This window comes from Alligator sinensis, unplaced genomic scaffold, assembly GCF_000455745.1.
Source record: "Alligator sinensis unplaced genomic scaffold, ASM45574v1 scaffold138_1, whole genome shotgun sequence".
Lineage (NCBI taxonomy): Eukaryota > Metazoa > Chordata > Crocodylia > Alligatoridae > Alligator > Alligator sinensis.
In genome coordinates, this window is record NW_005841862.1 from 162,062 (window position 1) to 168,348 (window position 6,287).

The following is a 6,287-nucleotide window of genomic DNA, read 5'->3' on the forward strand; positions in this document are numbered from 1 at the left end:
GCTCCCCCCCCCCCCTCCCCCCAACTTGCAAAATCCTGAAATCCTGGATCCCTTTTGGTTTGTAGGAACCTACAGCTTCAGCTCTAAAGCAAAGTTGCCTCTTGCTTTCTGCAGATGTTCGATGGTCATGAGACTTTACCTTGAGCAGTAATTTGATGTTTAGTATAAGGCTGTAGCATGGAGGGATAACTTGAATATACTTCATCAGCTTTGACAGCACCAGCTTTGTGCTTTTTATCTCTGCAGGAGCAGAAAGGTGCTGTAGGTTTGCTGTAATCAATGGAAAAAAATAGTTCCATGCTACCTTGTAACGGAAGTTGAGTGGCAAGTAGAGCTGGGGTAGGAGTATGGAGGGAAAGGACAGCATCCAGAACAGTGATGTTTCCATTGCCACATGGAAAGGATGTAACAGAGGAAAAATGTGAGTGTTGCATCAGATGCAGTGAAACGGAACATTTGAGGCATTCTTATAATAGCATCTTATGGCCCTGCTCCCAGTGATGTCAGTGACCCAATTCCCATTAGTTTCATGTCACCACCAGCAAGTTGCTTGACTTCAGTTGTGACACTTGGTTGGTCACCACATTTTTTCCTTGCCTTATTTCTTTACTTTTGATGACTCAATAATGACCTCATTCAGCAAGATAATGTGGCCACTTCTACCATCAGGGTACAGGCAAGTTGGAGCACTGGTTTGTGTGGAAGGTTGAGATTTAGGAAGATTTCCTATGAAATTTCTAGTGCAGTGAGCACCAAAGCCCTCCCAAAACGTTGTGTCCCTGATGGAGACAGGGCAGGGTCTTGAAAACAGATCTTGCTACCTTCCGGTTCCAAGCAAACATACTTCTTTTCCCCTTTTCCCGTTATCATATTTGGACGCCTCAGTACTGTAGGCTGAAATCTACTCCTGGGGCTGGCTAAGTGAGGTCAAACAGATAAGGAGGAAGCTGGGAGGAGGTCATAATGGAAGGGAGGAATGTAAACTGTTCAGCCTGCTGGAGGGGGAGCCTAAGATTGCTCCTCATTTCACATGCTTGTACCACAGATAAGCACTCGGGCAGGGAGACAGGACTTGTGGGATGTTATCTACACACAATCCCCCTTCAGCAATTCCAGTGACATTAGCTCCCTCTGTCTCCCCTTCAAAGTAAGCCCCATTTCCTGGTCTCCTACCCTCCTTCTCCCTTAGCCAGAGCTTGCTTTCCAGTTCCTCTAGAGAGGTAGATAAGGTCCTCTGTTCACAGTCCTACATACACAGATCACAACCAGAACCCCTCACATGGACTAATACACAGCCCAGATACTGTTGTCCCTGTACCATTACCCATCTCTTTAAATATAAAAATGCTGAACTGTGACTCCTAGACTTCAGGGAACCAAAGTAGTCATTCCCATTAATAAAATGAGTGTTTATGCTGATGGAATGAGCGTCCACAAAAGGAGGGTTTTTTTAGGGCAAAATGTAGTCTGTGTCAGTTCTGCTCTTTTGAGTTACTGAATCCCCCATTTGTCTGTTCCTGGTACAGATGCTCTTCTGTGGTCAGGAAAGTACTTTCACTTAACACAAGTGGAGGCCGTTTAAGCTGTGTTAAGTTCAATCATTTTTGGACACTGTTTAACTTGGTGTAAGTGAGGCTAAGGCAGCAGATGCCACCCATGGGCTGAGAAGTACAGCCGCTGGTTTCCAAAGGATGAGCATCAGCAATGATCAGCACCTGGGCCTCAAGCAGAAACCACCAGGCACTCTGGACCCTTGTCTCAGGCTTTCTGACAAAGGCTTGTTTAGAGTCTGGGAAGGACTAAAACCTACCCCTCACCTGTATTTGCAGGGAACCGACTACAAAATGCCAACTGCTTTTTGTAGCTTCTAACAACCACTGTGGTTAAAGACCTGCTCAGGGCCTGGCAAGGCAACAGCCACATAGGAGAGGAAGGGAACTATTGTGGGGAAGCTGTGGAGCCCCACAGCTCTCCCAAGTTGCATGCACATGCTGGGGTTTAGGGAGTAACTTCCTGCCTGTTCCACAGAGGCGGGCGGTCCGGTTTCTTTCCTCTGAACATGCTGATGCTGAAGGAATTCTGGGGACTGAAGCAGGCAGTTTTTGGCCTCTGTTGAGGGTACATCATGTGCAAGGTACGCTCAGGATCTAACCAGGCTCTTTTTTTCTGCCATTGTCAGCATTGTGGATTCTGCCAGCTCTTCTGCCGTGAAGAAATTCAGCCTGTAACTAGGTAATCCTAGCTTTCCCAGATTTTTGTTTTGTTTTGGGTTTTTTTTGTGTTCCCCTTTTGGATCCAGCATGTGCTTTCACCTCTTCTCATGCTGTTGCTGCTGCTGTCCCACACCCATGGGACCTGCAGCTGCTCTGCAGGTGTATTTCTTGGCCTGGCAAGTGGGTGCGTAGCAGAATCACTCCCATTGTGTGACCGGCTGAAGGAGTGAGCTCCCTCACCTGATGCCTTGGAGGAGAAAGCCGGTGCTGAGCATCTATTTCAACTGCTCTGCCTGCCCAGCAGGACCAAGGGTGCCCCTTGACTGAATCAGCAGAGAGCACAGAAGAGCAGGGAAGAAAAGGGGTGGAGCTGACTGGCCGGGATGGGCTATTGCCGCTTCCTCCATACGTTTCTTTAGGAATCCTGTTGGATTAGGGTTCATGAGGGTTGGGTGGGAGAGGCACTGCATGCCCAGACTGGGCGAGAGGACCAGCAGAGATTCACGCAGCGCTTCCTGGAGCTCCCCAGGACACAGAGGAAGTGTGTCTTCTGCAACACCGAATTCAGGAGCATGCACCCTACACTCCCCTTTGTGGCTAACCAGTTCTGCTGGCTGGTGCAGGCAGAGGTGTGCCATGGAGCCAACCCTGCCCTGGGGCAATCCCAGGGACTGCAATTTTAGATGCCACTCTGCATACAGCAGGGGTGGGGGGAATGCAAACAGCCAAGGGGCATTGTTGCCCTCCCACTGCAGGTTTCTGCAGAGCTGAGATGCCCAGAGTTAAAGCAGAAGCGTCAGTGTAAATCTCCTCCACAAAAACCAGTTCCTAAGCATGGCCAGGTCCATTTTCTGTAAGGACTTTACAGACCAAGGGGTCACCTCTGACGAGAAGTGAAAAGGAACAGTGATAGGGGCCTAGGGAGGAAGCCAGGCCTTGGAAATGACTGGATGTTACAGGTCCATGCTTAAGGATATTGCCTATTTAATAAGGTAAAAAAAATTAATAATGCGCTGTGCTCCTTCCATTGTTTCAGCAAGATCCAGGGGTATGTTTGAAGCAGAGGGAGAGCATGTATGGGCGTATTTACCCACCTATTGTATCTGGCTCAGAAAACCATTTGGGCTATAGACTTCCAGCCAGACTATAATCAGGACTGGCAGATACAGCGTATATCCCATCTCCCTAGAAGGTGATGCTGTCCTGTTCCATATCACCGAGAGAACCGAGGCAGGGATTATGTGTTCCTCCACATTCAGAAGGAGCTAGAACATGTTCATTGACATTGCAAGCCAAATACAGTGTAAATCCTTCACCACATCTTCTACGGCAAGTTGGTCAGGAGATCCTGCACACTGCAGCTTCCTTCACTGCACAACCCCGATGCATCCCCAGAACACCACCCACTTGGAGCACTGAGTGAAGTAGGGGGGTTCTCTGGAAAAAATAGTATTATGGTCACGTAATTAAAGATTACACCATCATACCTAATTGGGACGACTGGGAGAAATTGGCTGAGAGAGGCAGCCAAGAGCTGAGTTAGTGTGTTTTTCAGTCCAAAGCTCCTTAACAGTAATTAATCCTTAAATGTCCAATTGTTCAGAGTTCAAGGAAACACCTCCTCCTACTGTACTTTGTGTTCCTGTTAAGCAAGGAGCCACGGCTGGGCGTGTGCCCTCATTCTGTAAGAGCGACACGCCTAGGGGTGTTGTTAAGAACTAGACCGAAGGTTGAGTATAATTATTAACCACTTAAGAGTTCCCAGTGTTGCACAATAAACCCTGGGCCTCTTTGCAAGTGTACATTTGCTTGCTTCTTTTCAATAGCAATACAGAGTCTACATGCATGCATTCTAGCAAAGCATTATTTGCTCCCCTTATAAGGAAGCTCAAGACACAAGGCTGGAATTCATTAGTAAAGAAGAAAAAAATTAAATAGGTGAAGCCAGATCCTTGTTTTGTATGAAACAGTGTGGATCCTGGGAAGTCAGTGCAGCTAGGATTATTCACATCAGCAGGGGAGCCAGGGATTCATATTTCTTGGGAAATTCTGATACAGAAAAAATGCAGGTTTGGAATGGTAAATGAATTGCAGCGTGCCACCTCCTTTGGCATCATTTACCATGGTGGAGCCTTTCTCTATGAGCCATCTGGACAGCAGTGTCTGGGAGACTGGCAGTTTCAAGTCACACTGCTCTGACTGCTGGAAGTGGGGAGGGCGTAGGGAAGGGGTTTTTTGACAAGAAGACATAGTGGCTGTCGATGTTTTCAGAGAAGCCGAGCCAAGTTGCAGCATCAGTCACTCAGAGAGGAAGGAACTGTGTGTCAGATCATTTATTTGCTCAGAGGTAACATCAGATTTCTACCCTGCTTCCCAGGTGTGCGTGTGGCAGAGGCACAGCCAGCTAGAACAAACCACCCAAAGTCTGACCCAAAGTGACAAAGACATCAGCCGAGGAAATCAAATTCCAAGTAATTAAAAAAGCTCATGGCCCTGACATGCATGTTTTGACAAGTAATTGATATGAAACTTCATTAACTCATACCAGCTCCCAGTGGTTCAAATAGACAAAATCTTTGCTATTGCAGTGAATAGCAGAGCTATTGACAGGAATCCAGGAACCAAGGGATCTGCCCCAGGATCACTGCTGGAGCCCAGGGACTAGAGTATTAGTATTTACGCATTAGCTGCATTACTGTAGTGCATAGAGACTCCAGCCAAGATTAAAACTCCATTGTGCTAGACATTGTACAAACACACAGCGAGAGAAGAAGCCCCTGCCCTAAAGACCTTACAATTTAAATGAGTGAGACAGACAAAAAGGTGGGAGGGGAAACAGACAGAAAGCAAACAGCAGGGACAGAACCAGCCTTCAGGTTTCCTGAGTTCCCTGTTTGCTAGACTGCACTGTGCTCCCGAAGGAGTGAGCGCTGCAGTGCCTCTGAACTGCCTTCCCTACCCCTTCTGCATGCACACAGGGCAGGGGAGAGGGCAGGACCTGTGGTGGCTCCTCTGGGTTTGCCCACCCCTCACAGGGTCCCTAACTTTGAGGTCAAACCTGAATTGGCAGGATCCATCCCTGAGCTAACAGTGTAATTTCTAAAAACCCTTCATTAGGGCATACACATCATTTTGGGGCCAAAGTACCTCCTTTCTCTTTCTACAACGGAGATAATCTCCAGAAGTCACAGGCACAGAGGGTCCTGGTATGTAAGCTGGACCCAAACAACTTGTGACCCTGGACTTCAGAGACTTGTGTTTATCCTGAACTAGATCCTAGACAGGTCTCCGGGTTCCTGGTTGGGCTGAAATCTTCCCACCCAGGCTTGTTTGATGGTAAGGGCAGGCAACTGTGACTGAGGAATGACTCAGCATCAAAGCGGGCGCATTATAAATAGGCATGGCCTCATCAAAAGACCCCTGTAAGCAACCAGGATGTTGCTCAGGAGAAGGAAAGCAGTTGCTCTAGCTCATGTGATCTCTTGTTTGCAGACTGGAGTGAGGTAACAGAGTCCCTCATGGAAAAGAAATGTATGCTGTTGGGGGAAAGTGTCTGTTCAGAACATCAGCTGTTGCCCCGACAAAGCTTGGTGGACAGGCCGTACCAGGCTAGCTGGAGGTGGGATGGGTGAGGAGGGGAGGGAAGCTGAGGGTACGGCTATACTGAATAAGCACTACAGCCTAGCATAGAAAGCCCAGCTAGTAGGGCAGGGGTCAGCACCCCCTGGCACGCATGCCAGAGCATGGCATGGAAAGCCATTTTGCTCATCATGCCACAGCCGGCCCCGGTTCTGGGCAGGCCCCTGCTGTTCGCCACAGAGCCTGGGTTGCTCACAGCAGGCAGCGGGGAGGATGCAAGCCCTGCAGTGAGCAGCCCGGGCTGCGTGGCGGGCAGCAGGGGCCTGCCCGGAGTCCAGGCAGCTGCAAGGGGCTGCGCTGGATTCCGGAGCCCAGCTTGCTGCTGGCGGCAGCTGCACACACCCCTCAGGGAGCATGGTGGGGAAGGAGCCAGGGCTGCACTGCCACAACACGGATCAAGACACGCCAACATCTTCCAAGTCCAGGTTGCAGGGG